The 25,679-nt window shown below is 39.4% G+C and overlaps 2 protein-coding genes across 20 annotated transcripts in view; one reads left to right on the top strand and one right to left on the bottom strand.

Annotated features, from left to right (window-relative positions):
• Positions 1-25,679, bottom strand: part of PDE7B (phosphodiesterase 7B) — a 475,975-nt gene that overhangs the window by 114,623 nt on the left and 335,673 nt on the right. The window lies entirely within an intron of this gene.
• MTFR2 (mitochondrial fission regulator 2) overlaps positions 1-25,679 on the top strand; it is a 233,444-nt gene that overhangs the window by 164,410 nt on the left and 43,355 nt on the right. The gene's annotated exons all lie outside the window — the stretch shown is intronic.

Below are 25,679 nucleotides of genomic sequence, written 5' to 3'. Positions count from 1 at the left end.
TCTTCATCAGACACCTATCCAAAGACGAGTATAGCCTGTATTCAGCCCTCACTGGCATAGGGAGTTTTTTCCAGATGAGTTAGTCCTTTGAAGTCCTGCTAAGCCGTACATATCCTCTTTGTACCTAACTTACAGCCCTGCTCAGTATTCTTGCAGAAGAGGACCTATGCTAAAACATCAACCTCATGTGATCTTTCTTTCTTCGATTTATCACCTGGCTTCCTGAAGCGCTCAGCTCACACGGAGCTCAGGACCAGGCTCACAGTCAACTGAACTGAACATTCCGTCTAGTAGCTAACCTCAATTCACCCTGGGATGAGATTAGAATCAGGCAGCCTGGCCAGGTTTGAATTAGCGATGCATGACTACATAGGATTTCAAATAATCATGGAAACCATTGTGCATGTGTGTGAGCCAGACTGGACCTTCAATGTTCATGTTCATGATCAAGGAGCTCAGCTTTTCAATAAACAGCAAAAGAAAATATGCCTTACATGAAAAACATAAAAATCCAGGATTGATGGAACCTCTTTACAGGCATAATTACAGGAACATTATACAATGTGATAATAATTTTAAAGACTTACATTTATAAAATTCTGCCTTTTGGAATCTCTAATATTTATTAAAAATACTTTTTCATTTAGAACCATGTTGAAATATGTACTTCATATGGGCTAATTAACCTAATATTTTAAATTTAATTTAAACTTTTATATAAGTAATATGGCACATAGTTTAAAAAATCAAGTAATACTAAGAAGCTTACAACAATCAAAAAGCCATCCCCCTTCTCACCATCCCCTCCCAGTCCCCAGTCAGACACGCTGCTGGTGGTTACTTTTAAGAGTTTCAGTTTTTTTAAATGATAGTTACCTCCATACTTCTAAATAATATTTTTCTATTTCTGTATCTTGATTTTCAGTTTTAGACAATTAGGAATTAGCACTCTTATACATCCTTCTCCCCCACGCTTTCTGTTCTTTAATCATTCCGATTTGAGTTAAATCATATGCATTATTATAGTCTTAATATTTCACAGCTGAGCCACACTGGGTACTATGTTGACATTTTCTTTATACTTTTTTTTAGTTTGCTTAGCTTTCTGTGTATCCTAAATAATGATAAACCACATTAATACTGTCCAGCACAACAGGTGTGATATTTTTCTTATCTTGTTCATTCTGTTCTAGACCTCCTTCCTATAGCTCTTTGTCACTGTTCTCCTGGTCATTCTCTCCTTCTCTCCTGTGTTGGATTTTCTAATTTTTGCTTGCGCTCTCTTTCTCTCTCTCTCACACACACACATTCATCTCTGTCTCCATCATCTATCTCTATGTTTGTTTATATCCTGATTTGATGGAACACATTCTCTTCAAGCTCCCTGACAAAGAGTACATGAGAAGAAAAAAGTTGACATCTTGCATATCTACATCTGGTTTGTTGCATCTTTATTCATTGTCAGGGATTCAGAGGGACTTAGCCATTTTTTGCCCAGGGACTCCCAAATATGAATAACTTGAGATCTTTTTCCTGGCTGGACCACTTTCCACAGTGAACTGATTTCAGTGCTGCTAGTTAGTAGACATATTTTGACTTCATTCCTGTGACTTTAGAACGGTGACCCACTCTCTCCCCAGGTGTCTCCATGTTCCATTGTCCAGAACCTTGCTGGCTCAACCTCCCCAGAGAGTAAACCCCAGTATTATGCCAGGGTAGAAGGGGAGGATTTGCTTGGGTGTGTATGTGGGGGGTGGGTGTAGGGAAGAGATCTGGGGATCTAACTGCAACCCACATAGACTTTGTACCAATTCTTTTATTTTTAGCACTCTCATATCTCCTTTACCCCTTGCTGATGGCTTCAATTCCTGAGGGTTTTAAGGTTTGAGACACAAATCTTCTTAGTTTGCCCAGGTTTCCCCCTTCTGCACTTAGTGGTACTGAGAAGTAAACATAACTCAGGCATCACCCTCCCATCCATTTTCCATCCTCCAAATGTATCTCTTGCTCACTGGTGTCTCCTACACTCTTATGTCTTTGGGGGTTTATTCATTTCTTTTTACTGTTGCCCCATCATGGGCTTTTTGGGATAAACAGGTGTGTTCCATCTACCACATTTATCTTCCCTATTAAAAAGTAAAGACAAAACATGTTGTCACTGCATAGATGCAGAAATTGAGACACAGAGCATAAGATACATAATCGACACCCTAAATAAATGAGTGACGTAGTTAGGGCCAAGGTTTGCTTTCTTTGCCTCTGAGCAGTCCTGCCTTTTCTTGAGGCACTGTCTGTCCTTGAGGGTTTGTTATGTAACCCAGGTAACTCTTCTCAACGGTGAGTACCATTCCCAGGGATCACTCTAACAAGAGGGGTTCCTAGAAGAGGGAAAGGATGAAAGGGAAGGGGCAGTTAGGGAGAAAAGGCCATCAATCCATATGTAGTGTAGGCATTCTGAATTGTAATCTGCAACCACACTTCACCCAGTATTAGGTCTTCAAATGGTAAAATGGTGCCCCTGCAAATCAGAACACACAAAACCCCATACAGCTGGTGGAGAGACGGCCCAGCTCTCATCCTTGTTATAGTGTGGGACAGTGAGAGCATCGTGGTCATGAGTGTGTCACAGCTTTGTGCCAGCTCTAAAATATCTCATTTATTATGTACAAAAAGGAGAAGTCATCAACAGATCTAAGCAATACAGTTCAACACACTTTCCTTTTTGTGAGAATCTCAAGGGGGCGGGTCTTTCACTTTGCCTAATGCTTTGTAATCCTGGCACATGAGTAATAATTTACATGATACTGCAGCTGTCAGAGAACACCAAGATAATTTTCTGATTCCTCCAGTGCTTTAATGTTTTGAACAATTCAAGTTTCAAAGAGTCTAAAATAGGCTTTTGCTGTGGCTAAAGAGAAGCACTCAGGAGAGGAGAATCAGAGACATTAGACTGAGGGAGACCGTGGCTTGAAAACATTTTATCCATTAACAAAGATGTCGATCAAAGTCTTTGATTTGTGAAGTTGTTTCAGAACTTTTCCCTCGTTACAGTTAACAACTGAATGATCTCACGTAGAGGAAAGAAACCTAGTTTTCCCAAATTTCTTTTTGTCATTGGAATGGGGTGGGAATGGATTCTCTACCAAGGAATTAGGTCTATTGGGTAGCATGTGGGGAGTAAAAGTTTTCATTTGATTCACATATGGAACTTCTGGTGAAATTTCATTTTTTTCTGTTTGCATTTTACTTTCATAACAAGTTTTTAGAAAATAGGTTGAGATTCTTAGCTAGAAAGATTTAAATGATCACCACCCATGGCCACTTATACTCTGATACACTTTGGTGATTTATTTCTAGATTTATACTATATGTGGCTATAAAGATGCTGATATGGGCTGAATTGTGCCCCCCCCTTCAATTTCATATATTAAAATCCTAATTCCCAGTACCACAGAATGTGACTGTATTTGGAGATATGGTCTTTAAAAAGGTAATTAAGTTAAAGTAAGAACCTTAGGGTGGATCCTAATCCAACATGACTGGTGTCCTTATAAGAAGAGAAAATTTGGACACAGACAGGCACAGAGGAATGATCATGTGGAGAGAATGACCATCTACCAGCGAAGGAGAGAGGCCTCAGGAGACACCAACCCTGCAGATACTTTGGACTTCTAGCCTCCAGAACGGTGAGAAAATAAATTCCCATGGTTTAAGCTACCTGGTCTGTGGTACTTTGTTAGGGCAGCCCTAGCAAGCTAATACAGATGCCCTTATTTTGAGACTCAGGAAAGAAAATTTTCACCTTTATTTAACCCAATCACATTCTTTACACAAAAGGGGGGATGTCTTTCATATATGCTGTCCCAAGACCTACCACAATGCCTGGTATAGAGAGGCACTCAGCAACACACTTTGAGTTATGTACACCCTCCTCAACATCATTCAGATGGAGATCCTCGGTTGTGGCCCTAGTTGTGTGATATTGTGGGACAGGAACAGGGCCACAGTGACCTGGATTGTGAAATGGAAGGCAGATGTAAGGGCAGCTGCCCCTATTGACACTGCCACTTCAGATATTCCGTTAACACGCTTTAACCAGGAGAGTAGGCCAAAGTGACGTAAGAGCCAACATTGTTCTCAGAGCAGACCAGCCATAAGCAACACTACGCCCTGGGACTTCTCCAAAAAGAGGAGGGTGAGCTGAGTGGCTCTTAGCTATTCCTATCAGAATGTACAGGTGAGCCAATAAAAACCACATGACCAGCTTTATCGAGAGCTGCTGACAAGCCCAAAGGTCCAAAATGGACACCTGACCCATGTCTGTTGTCAAGACATTATCCACCATGGCAACCGGGCCAGTTTCCACTGCACATGCTGCCCTACAGCTCAACTGAAAAGGATCAAGAAAGTCAGGATTCCAAATATCAATAGCATCACCCTGTCAAAACCCCTCCTGTGACCTTTCTCAGAAGAGGAAATGTAATGACAAAGTGAAAGCTAGCCGGACTATGCATGTCCAGAAAAGTCTTCAGTGGTCTAGCTTCTGTCTGAAATACTCTGTCCTACCGGCCGGTCACAGTCTTTCCAAAGGGTAACATGGCACTGTGAAACTTATGCTAAAACTGATAAGTTTTTGGAAGACATGTTTTTTCTTTCTTAAGATCAGTGGAAAAATAAAGCAACAAAATTCAAGCATCAGCTAATGCTTTGAGCTATCTAATCAGGTCCCCTCCTCCCCTGCTATTTCCTATCTGTGAACCTTGTTCAATCCCTTCATAGCACTGATGACAATTTCGATCTGTCTCTCTCCCTGTCTTTCGCCCACCCTCCCCCTTCCTTACTTATTTTCTGTTTTCCTCATTAGATTGTGGCTTCCACGAGGGCAGGAACTATATTTGTTGTGTTCGCCAATGTATATTCAGAACCAATTATAGTGCTTGCTGCATAATCGTTGTTCAAAAAGTATTTGTTGAGTGACTGGAAATTAATGAAAAATATCAATGGAAACTAAGGAAAGAAATTGATATCTATTTAGTTCTTACTGTGCTGTGTACCTTATAAGGCACTGTCATAAACTCATCTCATTTAATCTTAAAATATGAAAATGATGTATTCTGAACACCATTTTTCTGATGAGAAAACTGAGGCCCAGAGAAGTATCATTTCTTGGTGCTCCTGTAATTAAAGTGGAATGAACTATCTCTCGTTTCCTCTCTAGTACTTTGAAAATAAAATTCCTAATACTTTGGAATTCAGCTTTATTTTATATGCATATGTGTGGCTTCCCCCTACCTGCCCCACCTTTTCCTCTTGTCCAAGCTTTCTGATGCTTTAGTGATTCTAAACTTAGAGAAATGCTGAGGTGAAGGTGAAGGTTGGCTGCAGAGACCATGGCAGCTCAGCTACAAAACAGCCTGTGTGATTTTGTTTTCATTGGTTATTTTCAATATATTTATTGGTTGGTAAACTGAACCATGTTGACTTCCTCAGCCAAGTTTCTTACAGTGCAAATGGCACATTAACTATGCAGGTATAGTGAAAGGAGTTAGTACTCTTAGGTGAGTGCCTGAATCTGAAATACAAATGGGTAAGCCATGAGTGGGTCGAAGGTTCAAGGCAGTCTTTTCCAAACCTCTCTGGTTTGGAAATCTAACTAGAAACCTCCTGGGGTCAAGGTTTCTGATGAGATTCCTGGAGCTTCTTGGTCCAGGCGTGGGTTTGGAATACTTGGGAAACAGTCGACCACAGGGATCTCAGGGCTCCTCATTCTGGCTCGGTTGGGAAGTGCTGAGCTGCATGAAAAGTAGGACACTTGAGGGGGTTGTGGAGACTTTTTCAAACCTCAACAGGAATTTCAATTGTTCATTTTGGGTAGGAGTTTGGGTTTGGTTCCTACTAAGCCCAAATAACTTGTTTTCTACTGACTTTAGATTTTTTGATTTGAGTCGTAAGTGTTCAAGTAATATTATGGTATTTTAGTTTGCTGATAATAAAAAAGTCAATATGCTGCAAATTAAAAAAAAGTCAGAGTGCCATTCTAAATGATCAGAGAGTTTTTTTTCTTTTGTGTTCTAAAGTATACAAAAATATGGCATAAATGAATGTCTAAAATGCTCTTCCAGCTGGATCAATTACTGACCTTTTTAAATAAAGGAGATTAGAGTACACTTAATATTTTTTCCTTTGAACAATATTGTCATTAATGAGATCCAATTATGCCAGTATTAATATCTGAGAACCACACATTAATATAATCATACAAAATGTGAAAAATGTAGGTCTGAAAGCAAACTGTGTGGGTATTCATAGAGTTTAATAAATACTCTACCTGGACACCATTGTGAAATTATACATAATTTGCCTTAACCTACTGAATCTCATCCAAAGGAACTCAAATGTGATAGATTTCTTTCTCCTGTTCAATTGGAATCTGAAGACTCAATCCACTTCTAATTAAACTTTTCTTGGTATCACATCAGTATGTTATGCTACCACCTGTTTTTGAGTATAAGTAGCTGTTTCTTCAAATTGGTTTTAAATCTTGCTTCTGCTTTTTTTTTTTTTTTTTTTTTTTGGTACGCGGGCCTCTCACTGCTGTGGCCTCTCCCGTTTAGGAGCACAGGCTCCGGACGCGCAGGCTCAGCGGCCATGGCTCACGGGCCCAGTGGCTCCGTGGCATGTGGGATCTTCCCGGACCGAGACACGAACCCACGTCCCCTGCCTCGGCAGGCGGACTCCCAACCACTGCGCCACCAGGGAAGCCCTTGCTTCTGCTTTTTCAGGCTTTGATTCTTTAAAATACAGTGCACTATATTTTAAATTGTCTGTAGCATAATATGTATGTTCAGGAAGAGTTGACCAGTGGTGGTAGTGGGGAGTTTCTAATTTTTGATATTTATCAATTTAATATTCTTCAAATTTTGGTAACTTTTGTGCTCAGTTTAGCTTAGATTTGCTGTTTGAATAACACTTTTCCTTAGTGGTGAATCAGATTGGAGATAGAGAGAGGATATACCACCTCTTTAACTTTAAACCTTATATTTACAATTCTGAATTTATTTATTTATTTATTTTTGCGGTACGCGGGCCTCTCACTGCTGTGGCCTCTCCCATTGCGGAGCACAGGCTCCGGACGCGCAGGCTCAGCGGCCATGGCTCACGGGCCCAGCCGCTCCGCGGCATGTGGGATCTTCCCGGACCAGGGCACGAACCCGTGTCCCCTGCATCGGCAGGCGGACCCTCAACCACTGCGCCACCATGGAAGCCCTGAATTTATTTTTTTAACATTCAGTTTTGTGATATTTTTACCAAGGCAATTTATCTCTGAGTTATTTCCTGATGGAGATACTGTGATTTTAACACAGTAATAAAAACAGAGAAATAAACTAAATTTTAAGATTATTTTTCATATTTCATGATTGTATATTATAGAAAAACGTTTTCAAAAATGTTGGAAGCAATTCATTCATGAGACCCAGTTTAATTTAATTGGCTAGATATCCATTTAAAACATTTAAGATAGACAGTACCTTACTAACTGCACTCTTGAATGCCCTCAAAACTCTGCACATTTATATAACCAAATGCTTTGCAAGATACCAGTCATGCATTTTTGGGGACAGGTTTAAACTGGTTTATTTCAAGGATTTAAGTTGAAGGGGAAAATCATGACTTTCTGTTTGAGGACACGTTCACTGCCGATTATTTTCAAATTCCTCCTTGAGTGTGATCTAACATGACCTCACGTGTCCGTATTTACACACACGCGTGCAGTCACACGCAGTCTTTCAAATGGTTTAAAGATTGATTCACAGTGCGCAGAGAGCATTTTCTCTCTTATGATTTGTCCCTGTTTGCTTACTGCTTCCAGCTCCTCTGCCTTTCAAGTTTCATAGAGAGCACATTTTCAAGTTATTTCAAGATTGTTTTTCCTTTGCTATGAGGATTAATGCGATGTGGGGCAGCTAACCATTGAGCTGTTTTTAGGATGAAAACATAAATCACGAACTTTCCTTTCAGACTGAATTTCTATTTCTTCTTCTCCTGAAGAAAATCAAGAACGAGAATTTCAGTTCCTTCTACATTAATTAGAAGATCATTGTTTTCTGCTTTTCCTCTTCCTGACCTTCTCTTTTCATTGACTCTGAAAGGGAAGTGTGTGCAGCACTCGTTTCAAAGGAATGATTGCAATTTGGCGGTAAATTATGCAAACTCCAATTAGTGATCCACAAGTTGTTGAAAAAACAGGGTCCGATGTGTGGGAAATACTGGGCGGCTCACTTCCAGCAACTTGAAAAACACCTTCCTTGCTTAGATGTGAAGCCACATCTATATCAACATGAAATGCTGGTCAAAGTCACATCTGCAATAGTTGAAATGGAAAACCAAACCAAACCAAAAAAAGAAAAAGTAGTAAAACACCTTCATTCTAATGTTTGGTGCACAGAAGTCCTTACACATTGCTATTCAGGTCTTAATTAGAATGTCCTATATAGTTTTCGGTTTTAAAATTTATTTTTTAAATTAAAATTTTTTTTATTGAAGTACAGTTGATTTACAATATCATGTTAGTTTCAGATGCACAGCACAGTGATTCAGTTATACTGAATATATATATATTCTTTCTCAGATTCTTTTCCCATATAAGTTATTACAAAATATTGAGTATAGTTCCCTGTGCTATACAGTAGGTCCTTGTTGGCTATCTATTTTAAATAACAGTAGTGTGTATATGTTAATCCTAAACTCCTAATTTATCTTCAGTTTTATAATTTAAATACTGTTCACTTCTCATTCACTCATTTTGATTAAAAATATTTATGTTAAAAAATATTTATGCTCAGTTATGGGTGTACAGCTCTTCATAGAGTGTGGAGTCCAGTGAGATGGGGGTGAAAGTGGACAGTAGAAAACAACAAATGCAGATGGTTAGAGTTGAGAAACAGAAATTTCATGCTGTCTCACTTAGAATTGGGATTATTTAGTCTGGAGAAAAGTGGGTAAACTGTTACTATAAAGATGTCTTGGGCTGAAACATTTTATATGCATACCTTATCTTTTTATCTGAAACATTTCTGAGAATGAAGGAGAAAAACATTATTTCTAATGTGTGAAGGAATTTTCCTACAGAGATAAGAAGTGGGTGTCCAGAGGAATACTCTGGGAGTCATTGACAAAGATGCAGCCAGAACTGGCTGGTTTGTGCTCTATCTCCCCGTCTCTTCTGCTTTGGTTGCTATGTGATGTTGTACAACTTTATTTTTCTTTTTAAAGAATATTTACCATGGTACTGTATGTAACAGAATATACTGCATACCTGACAATTTTTTTAAAAAATTCCCTTTTATTTTAGATGTCTTTTTCCATAATTGGTTTGCATTTGCATAGTGAGGGCTGATTAACTATTTTTTCTGTTGCCTAGGCCATGCCTGTTCCATTAATTTGTCCAAAGCATCAGATTCTCTAAGGGCTTTGCATTTCTCATAATTTAAGGATGCTCTAACAAGAAAACGATGGCTTTGTATATGAGCATCAACAAGGTTTCATTTCTGTTCAGGTTTTAGTTCAGAATCGTCCCACATTCTCTGACCATACAGCTGCCTTCTAGAAGTACCAAATCAAACCCAAATGGCGAACAAGACATCCAGGGTGCACCTTTGTTCTCAGGGCTCACTGAGTCATCCTGGGGTGGGAGGGCAGGTTGCCCTGCCTCAAGGACAAAAACTTGGGCACAGCACTCAGTGCTGCTGTGTAAGGAGGATGCGGACGACTGCACTGCCTCCCTGGTACTTCCTTCTGGACTGCGACTACGTCAGACTGACTGAAAATAAGAAAAGAGCCACATGTGGACATGCCTGGATAGCACTTAAAAAAAAAAGAAAGAAAGAAAAACTTTTATGGAAACCATTGGAATGTAAGACGCTTTGAGGAAGCCCTGTGGCAGTGGTGTGTGAAATTGATGACCTGATCGTAAACCACCGGTTAGAACTCTGAAAATCATAGGGGGAAATACTATTTTTGTATTATTACTAAGAACTGATAAAAATATAGAGCATAGCTTAGTGCTTAACTGTTCAATGACAGCTGTTACTCTAGAAAATGGATTTTCTGAGATTTATGAAAATCCTACTCAAACATTTTTTTTATCTAGAACAAAATATTTAGATGAACACATCACAGAACCACCTTTCCACCTGATCAGATATACTGAATTGTGTAATTTAATAACATTATTGCATATACAGCCATGCACCGTGGATTCCTTGTCTGCTTCTTGGGTTGGGTTGGGTGTACCCAACCCAAAGGAAGGCCACACCTTTGGCCTCAGGGTATTTGGAAGTGGTGGGAAGATTCTGAACAGAGTCCTTCAATGCTTCCTAAACTGGAGGTAAGGGAACAATGCTCCCGGCACCTGGGATCAAATTCGATGCTTGTTGAAGATGATTAGACTATCATTAATTACAATAGAAGCAGTGGACTTACAAAAATAGTCAAATCAAGTCCAAGGTCTCTTTGCTCACAAGCATTCGCATGGCTTCTCATATGAGGGAAAAAGGATGTCAATTTCAGTTTTTTCTCATGTCATTTTACTCCTGGGACTTCGCCTCAAAGGTAGTTTTGTGAAGCGAATGTTTAATTTGATAAGCTTATTTGTAGGAGAAATGGTTATTAACATAATGATGTGACATCTTCAAGGTAAACTGAGAAAACCCTGCAAGCCCAGGTTTCAGCAGCATTCCCAGGGAGCTGCTGCTAAATTCTCCCGTCCCCAGCTGAGTCTAAGTAGGTGTCTCCTCCATGGACTTCTAGGCACATGTGAAATTGTGCTCTGTGGTACTTGGGCTTGTTGTCTATAAAGGCTAAGTGTAAATGTCACACACACACATACACATGCCACCCTCATAAACCTACAAACATTTGGACTCTGTTACTTGCATTGTTTATTCATTATTCACAACCAATATCTACTGAGACTCTACCATGTGCCAGGTACAAAGCAGTGACAAATACTGTTTTTGTCCCTAAGGGGCTTACAGTGTTTTGGGGAAAGGTAGAAATTAAACATATAATTACCGGCTTCATAAAGGAGAAGGGAGGGTGCAACAGGAACATGTCTTAGAGACCTAACCTATCAGGGGCATCAGGGAAGATCTTCTGGAAAGAGTGACAATTAAACTAAAGACAAGGAAAGCAATGCTTTATGGGCTGTGAGATGGACTCCCTTTTAGAAGGAGGGGAAGTAAATGGAGCTGATGGTCTCACCTCATTGTCAAGTTCTTGGTCGAGGTTCCAGACATGAAGGTAGAGACAACTATTTGAGACAGCTGAGAAGGGGTCAGATCAGGCCAGGGAACCAAACAGGACTCAATCTGAGACCCTCAGAGCTTCAAGAGAAGAATGGTATCCACTCAGGCCCCACGTTTAAGGGAAGAAGTGGCCTGTTGTCGGTTCCTCCTCTTGAGCCCCTTGTCCCCAGCCTCGTATCCAATGAACTTGCCACCAACAAAGAAGCAGGCGGGTAGCTTTTGCATTTACGAGAAGTTTTTTTTTTTGCCTACTGTTGGGTGATTTTGGGCTCCTCTCATGCACAGACAGAAAGTCATTAGAGGTAATTTGGTTTTTCTTCTTTTAAAAGCATTTGTTCGACCTGTTTGTGCTTTTCCTTTATAGCTGCAATGTTAATACAGCTGCACTTTCAGAAAAATTTTAGCTACTAATAGTCTTCTGTTGTACATGAAAACAAATCCCCGGGTAAAAAGATGTACAGTTAAGAAGTTGTGAATATTTTGATAGTTTTATCACATGGTAATAGAATCCTAAACCAGATGCTATTCCACACGTTGTATTAAAAAAAAGATTGTGTTCTTCGTTCAACCTTATTAATTAATTAAATAAACGTTAATGGGTACCTGCCTTGCCTGGGACAAATAGGTGTTGGAGGGAAATTTATTATGTAGCCAGGGAAATATAAAATATACAGTAATAACTATAGCACAAGCTAGAAGATAAAAAAGACAATGTGATGGGTCACAGGTGTGGAGGTGTTTATTACTGAGATAGTAGGGAAGGCGACATGAAGGTGGTGATTGGGCTGATCATTGGACAATAAGGGCATCTGGAAATTAGAGGTTTGGGGATGAGGCATGAACGTCCACGGGAGATAACTTTGAGTAAATGTTCAGAGGGAGGAAATAACAGTGAGTATGTGAAATAAAAGTATTCTGTTTTGCTGGTGCAAAGGGGAGGTGAGGCAGAAGAGTGGAGTAAGGAGTGGGGCCAGCTCATGGTTTGTCTCAGATGTCAGGTGAATGGGAAGCCGCTGGAAGACTCTGCGGCGGAGCGGTATAAGCAGAACTCTGCCTTGGATGGGGTAACCTGTGTTTAGGATGGATTCGTCTTTAGGACGTACTGAAAGCAGGGAACTCGGATAGAGGACTAGGGCAGCAATCTCTGTATGAAATAAAGAGGTCCTGACTTCCCAGGGTGGTGGGAGACATGGGCTGGAGTGTGTGGGTGGGAAAGATATTAATGGTTGTATACAGTTCCTTTGACTTTGTAAGATATTTCTGGTTTACTTTTTAATCTCAAAATATCCAGTTGTGGTTTTCAAGTGCTATCTGTGAGCTTTATCAGCTACTGAGCCAGATTCTCTATGTGCCTAAGTTAATCAGATGCTGTTAACTCAGGCAAACTCTGCTTACTCTTCCAAGCCACTGGCTACAATTTTGTAATTCCTTGCATTATTTTTTCCCTGTATTTACTTGAAATTCATTTTCACATATATTGTCCCTTATAGAGCCTTGTTTATGTAGGCAGGGTAATTAATATTAGTCTCATTTTACTGAAAACCTGCCCAAGGTTATAACAAATATTCGATTAAAGGTTCTTTTTCAGTGTTTCTTATTGTCTCTCAATCGGCCTCAATTTTGAGGGTTCAAGCTGATCTTGAGACTCTGGAATGGCCACAGGAAATCTACTCCAAACTCAGATCAGTGTGGTCGGTTCCTGCTTCCCTGTTTCTCCTCCCCATACCTTCTGCCCCACAAGAATTCAGGATGGCCTAGAATCAACTGATAGATTCTAGTGCATTCCTAGGACTATCTCAGCCTTCAGTTCAATCTGGGGCCTTGGAAATGACTGCAGATCCACTCTCGAGAGGGGTTTGGACCTGGAGGTTGGGCTAGAGCCTAGCTGGGCATTGGAGGTGGAGAGGAGGGGGTGGTGGGAGGGAAGGGATCTTTTCAGGACCCCAGAGCTGCTGTTCTCAGGCCTAAAATGGGCTTCTTCTATTTTGTTTACTTGGCAGCTCTCTGATCCTCTGAAAATCCTCCACGGAAAGAGGCTTTGTGCCACCCTGGTTAAGTGTGGGCTCTAGAGACCCCAAATGTGAGTTCAAATTCTGCCTCACTAGCTGTGTGGCTTTAAGACAACTATCCTAACCTCTTGGTGGCTTCATTTCCCTATCCACAAAATAGGATAATAGGATTTACCTCATGAGGGTGGTGAGAGGATGTAAAACATTAGAACACAGTTTAGTTCATCACCACACTGCACCCTCCAAGGCCATTAAGCTTTCACTCCTCTGTTTTCTCACAGACCCTTGCCTTCTATCACAACAAGCATCACATAGTATTTTATTATTTCCATTTCTGTCTTTTCACTAGACCATGAGCTCCTTAAGGGCTGGTTCAGTAATGCTAATAACCCATGTTTGAGGTCTGGCAATGTACCAGGAACTGTGCTAACTTACACACTAGAAGACTGAGGACGAAGAGGTTAGATAGTTTGCCAAGAATCACATACGTAGTAAGCAACAGACCAGGATTCAAAGCTGGGTAACGTTGGGCGGCATTCTCAATCGCTGGCCTGCAGTATCCTAGTCTTAGTCATTTTTGTACCCCCTGGGGCCTGGTGCAATGCCCAACATGGATTAGATGCTCATTTAATGCTTAATGCTTGATGAACGAGTTTGATGGCTTCTACCCTATGGGTGGTCGAGTTTGAATACATCTCATGTGACCTCTGTGGGGTATTGCTAAGTAGCTGAAAACATTGAGAGGTACTGTTGTCCTGGTTTTCACAACCTCTCTGACTTTCAGATTTGGCAGGCAAGCCCCTTTTTCCTTAGACGGGGGAGGGAGAGAGGAAGAAGAGTCATTAAAGGTTAAGTTCATTGCCTAAGAATTCCTGATTTTAGACTAGTTCTCAGGCCTCTCTAATCTAAAACAACTCTCCTCGAATTGGTGCAGAATTTCTTATTCTCTTGATGAGACTCCCCTGTAAACAATGCAATTAACACTAACATTGATTCATTCGGAAGTAAAGCTGTTTGTTATGCTACTAGCTAAGAACTGAATTTATTTAAGCGTCAAATAAAACAGAGGGTGGCCGTCATTTGTGTCACTCATTTACATTCACGAATTCAAGAAATCATTATTGAGCATCTATTACATGGCAGCCACCACGCACAGCATCATGTTCTAGGAAACAGTATGACAATCCTCCCGCTGGGGTTTGCCCTGAAAGAGCAACCAAAACAACTCAAAGGACTTTACTTTTCTTATAGAAGTAGAATGTATCAGAGAAGTGAAAAGAACCCTAGACTTGGAATCAGATGCAGAGGATTACGGTCCCTACTCTGTGGTAGAGTGATAAAACCTGGAGTTTACTGAGCACCTACTCAGTGGCAGGTATTATTCAAAGCCTTTTCATCTACTATTATTATTATTAAATGTAAAAAACAGCTTTATTGAGATTCATTGACACATAAAAATTGTATACATTTAACATATACAACTTGATGTTTTGTTGTATGTATACATCGTGAAATGATCACCATAATCAGGCTAATTATCATATCCATTACCTCCATGTGGCTATCATCATGCGTATGTGTGTGTATTGAGAAGATTTAACTTAAGATCTATCCTCTTAGCAAATTCCAGTGTACAATACAGTATACTGTTGGCACCGTGTTGTGCATTAGATCTCCAGAATTTCTTCACCGTGTGTAACTGAAACGTTGTACCCCTTGACCAACATCACCCCATTTTCCTCTCCCCACAGGTGCTGCCAACCACCATCCTAACACTCTACTTCTACGAATTTGACTATTTTAGATTCTACATATAAGTGAGATCATGCAGTACTTCTCTTTTTGTGTTTTGCTTAGTTTGCTTAGCGTAATGTCCTCCAAGTTCATCCATGTTGTTGCAAATGGCAGGCTTTCCTTGTTTTTTTAAGACTGAATAATTTCATATATATGTTTATATATATATGTTAAAATAAATATATATGTATCACATTTTAAAAAATCCATTCATCCATCGAAAGACATTATATGTTGTCTCCATATCCAAAGACTTATTTCTCATTTATCCTTGCATCAGCTATGTGCTTCGGTTTCCCGTTCATGAAGTGGAGTAATAATTCTGTATCTACCTCACTGGTTGTTATGAGGATTAAAGGAGTTGCTACAAATGTGAAAGCTCCTTGCACACACTAAACCTCTATCTCAAGGAATCCATTATAATAAGCTTTTTTTTTTTTTTACCACAATTTATATTTTCTTACAATTCATTCTTTTTCTCTAATTTATTGCCTTTCTTATTCTGTTAATAAAGTGATTTTAGGTTCTTGTTTGTAAGCTTCTTTTTAAAAAAATTTTATTGAAGTACAGTTGATTTACAATGTTGTGTTTAATTTCTGCTGTACAGCAAAGTGACTCAGTTATACATATATATGTTCTTTTTCATATTCTTTTCCATTATGGTTTATCACAGCATATTGTACATAGTTCCCTGTGCTATACAGTAGGACCTTGTTGTTTATCCATCCTATTTATAATAGTTAGCTTCTGCTAATCCCAAACTCCCAATCCTTCCCTCCCCCACCTCCCCTCCCCCTTGGCAACCACAAGTCTGTTCTCTATGTCTGTGAGTCTGTTTTTCTTTCGTAGGTATGTTCATTTGTATCATATTTTAGATTCTACATGTAAGTGATGTCATATGGTATTTGCCTTTCTCTCTCTGACTCACTTCGCTTGGTATGATAATCTCCAGGTCCATCCATGTTGCTGCAAATGGCATTATTTTGTTCTTTTTTATGGCTGAGTAATATTCCATTATATATGTATACACCACACCTTTTTATCCATTCATCTGTCATGTTAGCTTCTTACATAAAGCCACTATCTATCTTAATTTGGCTGTTTATTTATAAATATGACTTTTAATATATTAAGTTTTCTTAAGATGGGCAGTGAAGAAGAGAGGGCAGAGGAGACAGGTGGAGAAGAAAACACAGGGAGAGAAAAAAAATGACATAAATCAAATGTAAGCAAAAAGAATCACCCCTTCCTCCATCAAAATTAGGGACAGGATGAATGTCTGGGGTTATGACCCAGATTTAGAAATAACCCTTATTCAGGAAAAAAGCTCTGCAAAATGGTAATTAGCTAAGGAAGAAGGAGGGATTAATTAGATATTCATTTTTATCAATTAAATTTAAAATAATGATTCATTTTGATTCTGATGCATTCTAATTTTTCAAACTAATATTCTACATCAGAACACAAGGGTTTGAATTGCTACTTAATGTTTCATGCTCAATTTCTTGATTCCAAACTGCACTGTAAATTCTCAAGAGGAGGGGGTTGTAATCTGTATTTCTTTGTATCCCTCTCCAAGTTTGGCAGAGGTCTAAGTTTCGGTAGATGGGGAATGATCAATTTATAGCAAATACTTTCAGTAAAGTGATGTTCAATGTTCCTAATAGCATCATCACTGTTTTCTTAATTGAAAAATAAGATTTTAGCCTTTTATCTATGGAAGCAGTTCATTTATTTCAACTGTGAGGAGGTGAGAGCTAAAATCCTGAATGTGAAATAGTTAAGAAAACTGAGAAGCATGATTTGGGGAGATTAATCAAGTGGACTTTAGGATAGTATTCAAACAGCCACTACGTTCTTGGAGTTTGCATAATTAAAATGGAGAAATTTATGCCTAGTGCCTTGGTTTTTCTTGATCAAATGCAGCAAAACACCCCCTCACCCCTACCCCAGCCCTTGCCAAAGTTGTCATTCTGAGCTTAAATCAAACGTGGGCTCGGTTTCAAGTGACTGTGCCCTCCTGGCACGATTCCACCAGAGTTCCGATCTCCACGGTTCACACTTCGGCTGGCTGTGGTGCAGAGAGAGGAACGTTTACATCTGCATAGCAAGTAGGAAGGTGCCTTTTGATTCCACATCCAGGGATTTGATTAATTCTGCATAATTGCATTGAGGAACTACAGAGCGATCAGAGCCAGGGATGGAGTCTGCATACATTCTTCTACCTTCTCTCTGCCTCAACAATGAGTCACTTCTAATTCCTACCCTGTGAAGTTACTATTACACCACCTCTGGTCCAAAGCACAGGTCAACCTGACATGTCAACACCGCTCAGGCTGAACAAGTGCTCAGGGTGGCTCATTCATAATTCATGCATCTGAAAAGTAGATTGTGTGTATTTAGGTTGCTGACTTCCCAATCCTATTTCTGATACTTTCGTAGAAGAACCTAAAAGCCTTACATTCTATTAAACGATTTTTTATGTACATCACTTTTTTCTTTCAAATGGAATTCATTTTGGTTTAGTAGACGTTTAAAGTAAATAAACATGGTATAGTATGTTTTCCTCTGCATTCCGTTAAATACTACCTATGAAAATCCCTCTTCCCTCTGCCCCTCCCTTTCATCTTTCCCAAATCCACGTTTTACAGCACGAGCGAATACCAACCAAGACTTGAGCTGATAAGAGGTGAGGTATATAAGCTTCCTGAAACTAATATTGATCAAAATGTTGGAATATCATATACTAGGGCTACAAATGAGTTGTTCATTCTGAACAACTGGGATAATTTTTACTAGTCCTATTCCCCTAAAAGCAATTAACCAGATATTCTTTGTCTTAATCCCCTTTGATTGTTATTTCTACCCTGCTGCTCGGTTCCCAGGAAACAGACTTTGGAGGTGGGGTGGAGGCACAGTCTTTGTTCAACAAACATGCTGGTAGTTCTGAATATTTTCAGGTGTCCTTGGACATTTTGGGGAGAGCAGATGTTATATGATTTCAGGGTGTCCTTTGTCTCCAGTTGAAGATCGTCCGACCTCTGAAATCTCATGAGGAAATCTAATGGTTTTTCTTCGGCATAACTAGAAGACATCAACTCCTGCCAGTTTCATTAGGAAATGAGCTATTATGTTGATCTCCTTACAAAACCCCTGGTCTCTGAGAAGTTTCTCTCCCTGTGGTAATTTGGATAGGTCTGCTGCTTGTCAAAAGTGATCAGTCTTGATTCCTAAAAAGCTGTGGCTGGAATTCTAAGGGCAACCTGTTATGAATTGGCTTTTTGCATTAATAAGTCTTAAGTAGATGTTGTCCCAACAAAATGGTAATCTAGAGGCTAGGTTCAAGTAAAAAACCCTTTGTGATTAAACAGGTTTTTGATGTTAAGTGGCCATTCATGCCATAAATAATTGACTACTCAAAAATAAGAACACAAGCCTCTCACATTTTACCTCATTTTAGCTAAGGATTTAGTTGACAAAAGAATACTGGCAAATTCAGTGTGCTTTTAGAAATTACTTTTGCATGTACTTTGACCCAACCAAAACTTAAATTCCATTTCTTCACCCCAAATCAATCACAACATTTTGGCAACTGCATGATTAGAAGTATTAGTTTTCATTGTATATGCTGATGTATAATGGATGAAAGTTTGATTAAGAATGATAAGTAAAGGGTACTTTCAAGATTGTATCACTGGAATTGCAAGTATAATTAAGCCAAAGTTCTGTTCTATGACTTTTCTTCCCACTTTATTTATGACTCAGAGTAATGCACCTTAGATGAGGGAATATTAATTAAGTGCTCCCTGCTTTTTCAATGATAAACTAAAAAGCTACCTTAATACTTCTGGGTAATTATTAGAAATAAGAACAGTGTGGGATAATAATCATTAACACTTACAGAGTACTTCCTATGTACTAGGAGTATGCTAGTTTCTTTACAGAGATCATCTGACTTAATCCTGCACCTAAATCAGTTTCTATTGTTATTTCCATTTTACAGACGAGAAAACTGAGGTCCAAAGAGTTTAGTAAAGATACAAAGCAGTCTGACTCCAGAGCCCATCTTTTAACCATGATAATGAAGTAAAGAGAAGTATCCCCAATGACAGGGCTAAAGGGGAGTGTAGGGTAGTAGGCAGTTATTAATTTTTCATAAGATTAAAAGAAAAGAACATAAACCAGAAGCATAAACCCTATAAAAATGGAGTCTATTCCCCAAGGAGTTGAGAATTGAAGCCTCTCTGAGAAGTGCAGTTCTTTATAGTCTTTAAATTTCAGCTTCGCGGGGGGCAATAGCAAATATCAACAATGACTACAGAAAGAACTCAGCACCCTCACAGGTAGGTCCAGAATTATCCTGATTCAAAGTAATCTTACAGTAGTGAGTATACCGCACACATTGTCTGCATGCATGTTGGTCGGTCCTTAGTTTAAGCTTGGTTTTCAATTAAAGTGCAAAGTTATTCAACTTGGTTAGTTTGGCAAAGACTGTTAATACAAATGTATAGCAACTGTTGATAATAAAGGGCTCACCTTGACCTTGGCGAGCTGTGAGGAAGCGCAGCTCAGCTCTAAGAAGTTAGAAGATATAGTATATGTAACAAGCCTTTCTACTGCATCCAGACTCCACCTCCTCTATTTTCTGTGCCACCTTTGGCATTATCTAGCTCAGGCCTCTTTCTTCCTTTTTAAACCCCATTGTTCTTTTCAGAAAGCAGGTGTTACCCTGCTCAGTTATGCTTCCCCTCATCTTTCAGTCTTCTATTCTTTTCCTTGCAAGATCATCGTCTGGTATATTATACTTGGACAAAGCAAAAGCCTGTTTTCTTTCTGACATTAATCTGCCCCAACATACACTGGTAACCTTCCTCGGTAAGTTTATTTGGAAGTGGTCTCAGAAAAGATGTCAGGACTGCACCTCTCAATACACTTAATACCCAGCTGCTCATCACTTTTGCACTGAGTAGGAATAAATCCACTTTTTTTTTTTTTTTTTTGTGGTACGCGGGCCTCTCACTGTTGTGGCCTTTCCCGTTGCAGAGCACAGGCTCCGGACGCGCAGGCTCAGCGGCCATGGCTCACGGGCCCAGCCGCTCCGCGGCATGTGGGATCTTCCCGGACCGGGGCACGAACCCGCGTCCCCTGCATTGGCAGGTGGACTCTCAACCACTGCGCCACCAGGGAAGCCCAATCCACTTGTTTTCAATACTTACTGTGCTTCCTTGAATATAGTATTTATATAGACACATAGACACATACATTCTTTTTAATATAGACACATACATTCTTTCCAGTTGTCTGAATCCTTGGGAAGTATTAAAATGATTTTGACTGAGCAGAATGCTAGGCGAAGTGTGGGAAGTGGTTTCAAATAAAATGAAATATGCATTCAGATATTATTAATTCTGAACTTTTAATACAACATGTATGTTTTGAGTTGTCTACATGGGTTCATACACTGTAGAAACACTGATGAAATAAAGGGCTTACTTGTGGTACTCAAAGTAAAGCGTATCAGGTAAAAAACCTGGTAAAGAGTCAAGACTCACCTATGAGTTAATTAGGACCCCTTATCGATGTGTATTTAATTAGAGCCAAATGTCCGGCACAACCAGAGACAAATATAAAAACACTTCTACCATCTAAGAGCAGGAATTTGCTTCTTAATTTTTCTCTTTCCATTTTAATGATTATAATGGCAGGTATGACCATTAGGAGACTGGTAGAACTGTTTGACATTCCAGGGGCTATGACCTAACTTAATACATTCACAAGAGCTGAACCCTTCGCTGAAGCTACATGCTTTCATTCTCACTCCTCACAGTTTTACACATGTTCTTGACCCTGTTTTATGTCTGACTCCTTATTATGTGAGACCACCCCAAAGCCACAATGAGGCCACCTCACTTTTGGCTCCCAACGAATGGTCTCTATGGAACCATCTTTCACTGAGAAAGTCTGTAAAACTCCCTCGTGGTGAGGCACCTCTTCACAGCTGCATATCAAACTCCTTGGAAGGACATCCTCCATTATTATACAGAGAGCTCTTGTCAAAACTTGCTCCACATACCCAAAGCCAGGAAAAACTTTTTTTTTCCCAGCTACAACGAACGCTCTAACCACCCCGTTTCCCATTTTACCTTGCCTGCTGGTAAGTTCAGATCTCAGTTTTGCTCAATTACTTTGCATATTTGTTCTCTTTCCCTCTTACTTTACTGTATGGTTTTTGTTTTTTATCAGGACAGGATGGTTTTATGTCTTTGGGTCCTTATGTTTTATTATAACCTTCTTAGAAGCTTACAAATCTTTTTAGAAATAGATGTTATATAAATAAGTTCTTATTCTCAACCTTTTTTATTTTAAATTTACATGTAATGCAATATTGATTTAAATCTTGATTTACTCTCTTACCTCATCCTCGGAGCAGCCCATACATGTACCTCTGCTTATGATCTAATGGTTGAGTTCCATAGTTTTGCTTCTGAACTTATGAAAACTTTTCATAGGGGAATTTATTCCCCATGTCATTTATATCTAACCAACCCCTACATATTTTATTGCTGTGGAATGGAGGTGGTGGTGCCCAAAGAAAGGTGATAGTAATGATGACTGGAGTTACTGAATACTTTGGCATATTTTGGGTACAGTAATGTATCTTTTAGCATATTATCAGAGACATTTCATAGCCAAGGCTTAGCTGTCAAGATTGGAAATGTTAAACTTTGGGAAGCAAACTCATTTTGAGACAAACCAGTTAGTTTCCTACGTCTTACTAACCGTCAGCTTCATCCAAGATTTACAATGCACGAAGCAAGCTGAATTGACTATAGGACCAATATAGAGGCTCTGTGTAATATCTTTGAATACCTTCATGTTGACATTCATCCATAATTCACAATTTCAGGATATGCTTCTTGGGGGGAAAGAGAAGAGGGCAGGGGCAGAACAACAATGCGAGAGTTCAAAAGGGTTGAAGATGCACTTGGGGTATTTGGATTGGCACTCTAGCGCTCACGGATGCTTGTGATTGCTTATCTGACCTATCTAAACTGCTGACGTCAAAAGAATTAGGCTAGAAATCTTATGATTACAGCTTTTCTTGTGATCTTTTCTGGTATTTCCTGTTTCCTGTCAGGCCAAATATACTTCGAGAGAGGGTTATTTTATGGCATCTCACCGTTTCTGTCTCAGGGAGAGCCAGAGGTACAGGGAGCACCAAGTAAAAATAATGAACGACATCACAAAGCTCTATCCGCCACCACTCCCCCATAGTCACTGACATTTCTTCTTAAACATCAGAAAAAGTTTCTGTAATGGTTCAGAGTAGGGTCTTATTTTTAATGGAACGAGGTCTATTATTCATTAAAAAGAAGCCCCTTCAATTGTGTTTCTAACTATTACCTTATTTGGGTGACAAGAAGCAGGCAGGCTGTGCCTGGTAAAATGCAGGTTGCCAAGGAGGCTGCTGAGAGAAGGCAGACAGCTTCAGAGGAAAAAGGAGGAAGAACAGCCTCGAAAGCCTACACTTTTCCTCTGGAAACACAAACACCTTCTAGAAGCAGGAAAGAAAAAAAAGGGCGGTTGGGGATGAGCTTCATCAGATCTTGCCTAAACGTTGCTAAATCTTCAACTTGCTTTCTGAGCTTGGCACCGTGTTTGCAAAGACAGCCCGAGGGATTGAGAGGTTAACCCTCAATGGTTTATGGGCAAATGCACTGCAGACCCAAGCTTCCAACAGCCACACGTACTGGCTCTGTCTGGCCCACACCCCCCTGCAACTCTATCTCCAAGCGACAGGCGGAAAGAAGAACCATGGAACAGGATCACAGAAGCATCTCATTTATGATGGTTTTAGCAACCAGCAGCTACCATCTCTATTTATCTCATATGTAACTTCCTTTAACCCCACGATCCTGTTTAAATTCTCAGCTCTAGTATTCTTTCCTGGTGAACAACTCACCTTTCAGTGCATCGCAGGCCCTCTAGATGGGGAAATTCACAAAGAGAGGGCTTGGGATATGTCCCCCACCACAATTCACAGTCAAAGTATGAAAACAAGAAAAAGATGTGTATACATACACACGTTAAGTATGCGTTTACGGGTACATATATAACGAACTCTTGTTCGTGTAAGATGAACACCACACGCTATTGAACGCAATCACAGAGATGTTGGCGCTCGGCAGTGAAAAGGACAGAAAATTAGAATTAGAGAGATTATCATGTAGAGAGGCATTTTTGGAGTGGGGAGACTTAAAGTTTAGACCACGGCAGAAAGCATGACTGAGTCAACAGCACGGCTGTACATCAAGGAACCTCGAATTGTCTCCAAGCATGTTGTGTAACCTCCAAGTACATTTAATTTTCTTACTGAAGAAAATGCAGTGGTTTAACTAGAAGATCTTAAAGGCACTTTCTATTATACAATGCAAAGAATTCTCTACTTTCCACTTAACAGTTTTCAATGGTTCTGCAAAAATTAACATTTCTTGTTCAGGGGCAACCTGGTCTTATCAATGTCATGTCTTTCCATTTTTCTGTATTCTTTATGCCAAACATCAGACCAAGTTAATTTGACTAATCTCCATTTCTCCATCATTTCTTGTGATTTTCTGCTTCTGTACCTACATTCATGTTAATTCACCAAGAAAGTCACCTTGTTACACCTTGTTGAGATCTTAACCATTTTAAAGACATAGTTGTAATGACCAGTCCACACAAAGCCTCTGTAGGTCACTCTAGAGAGGGATGAGTTAACGTCCAGTCCTCATGGATTATCTGTTACACTTGGTTTATATTTGAGGAAGTAGTTTTACCTAACTCAATACATTATAAGCTACATAAGAATTGTGTTTTTCTTATACGTTTTCTCTTGAAAGAACAGTTTGCTTAAAAAAAATGGCAACCTGAATTCAGGGAGAAACGTGACTTGACAAATTAGGAGGGATAGGCTGTTCTGAGATTGTGAGGATAAATTGTGTCAGGTTTTGAATTTGGGGAAAAGATGAGCACGACTTTGAATGGGAGGTCTGGATGAAAGAACATTAAGGATGTAAATCCTTCAGGACAGGCTGGTATCAGGTGGTACAGGGTGTTGGCTTGATGATTTGTGTATTATTTCCTGTTAAATGCTATAGCACTTGGGAAAGTTGGTTTGTAAGTTAAAGAAAAAATATTCATCGTCTCAAAATTCTCAATATCTACCCAATACGGTCAATGAACACCAAACTGATGGTTAAAAATCCATTGGTATCCTTACCCCAAGTCCAGCTCTCCACCAGCCACTGTTGCTAGAGCGACCTTTCGAAACTAAAATTTATCACTTCCCACTTAAATTATTTGAAGCCTTCTCATTGCCTGGAGGAAATACTCCTTAGAAAGGCAGATGAAGCCCTTGGTAACCTGTCCCCCAGTTTGCCTTTCTAGTCTCATCCCTAGCCGTCTTCCTGATATACTTCATATCTCACAACTTGGCATTGCCCAGAATTTCTTGCATTTGGTCCTACTATTTCTTTTTCCTGAAATGTCCTCCATTTCTTCTTCATTTGGAGAAATATAACTTACTTTGAATGGCACCTCAAAATAACCTCCTCTCTGAAAACTTCTTTACCATCCATAATACAGAGAAAATTAATCGCTCCCTTGTGTGTTGGCACAGACTTTGTGTAGCTACCTCCAGTGTAACATATGTCACCTACCTAGCCTGCCCTATCTATCTACCTGTGACTGTCTGTCCAACCATTCATTCATCCATTTACCTCAACTTTCTTGGTTCATGAATTTTTATTTTTTTAAGGAACCAAAACGGTGTCTGGCGCATGATAATCACTAAAAATCTTAGTTGAATAAGCAGTCTTAATCTTTCTTCAGTGTTCCCAGAGAGTATTATTTCTACTGTATCTTAAAACATATGCCATTCTGCCTCGGTATCAGTAAGTTACTTATAGATCTGTGTGTTCTAACAGGTCGTGATCGCTCTTCCTTCTGCTTTCCTCCCTGGTACATCAACAATGCTGCACACTGGGTAGACACTCAAAAGATAATTATTCAATTGAATAATTGAATAAACCTAGAAATTTGAATTATTTACTTCCTTTTCTAAGTATCTTGAATAAACAGCCAGTAAATATAGGTCTCAATTTCTTCTATTTCTAAATGGGGAATAAATTCCCATTCAACTGATACTTATTGTATGGTAGAATAAGCTAAATACTTGTATGTAACATCAAAACATCATTTTCTATTCTGTGATCTAGAATGTTCCTAATTATTTTTGGAGTGTTGGAGACATTTTCAAAAATATTTTCAAAGCAAAATTTGTTTTAGTCCAATTTTGTCTATTCACATTCTAGGTGCATTTATCACCAAATCAAAGAATAGGGCATTTAGGATGAGAGAGGGCAGAAATCATCTGCTTTAGAGTTTATAAAGTCCAGTGAATTCACAATTCTTGATTTTATATACCAATTTAATTGACAAGGAAATACTTTCTTTTGTTCTACTGTAGAATTAGGGATCGATCCAAGAAAAACAGTGCAGACCTCAACTAATATTCAAGAGAGATAAC

This window comes from Tursiops truncatus, chromosome 12 (genome assembly GCF_011762595.2).
Source record: "Tursiops truncatus isolate mTurTru1 chromosome 12, mTurTru1.mat.Y, whole genome shotgun sequence".
Classification (NCBI taxonomy): Eukaryota; Metazoa; Chordata; class Mammalia; order Artiodactyla; family Delphinidae; genus Tursiops; species Tursiops truncatus.
Note: the sequence above shows the minus strand (reverse complement) of the source record. Positions and strands in the feature narration are given on the sequence as shown.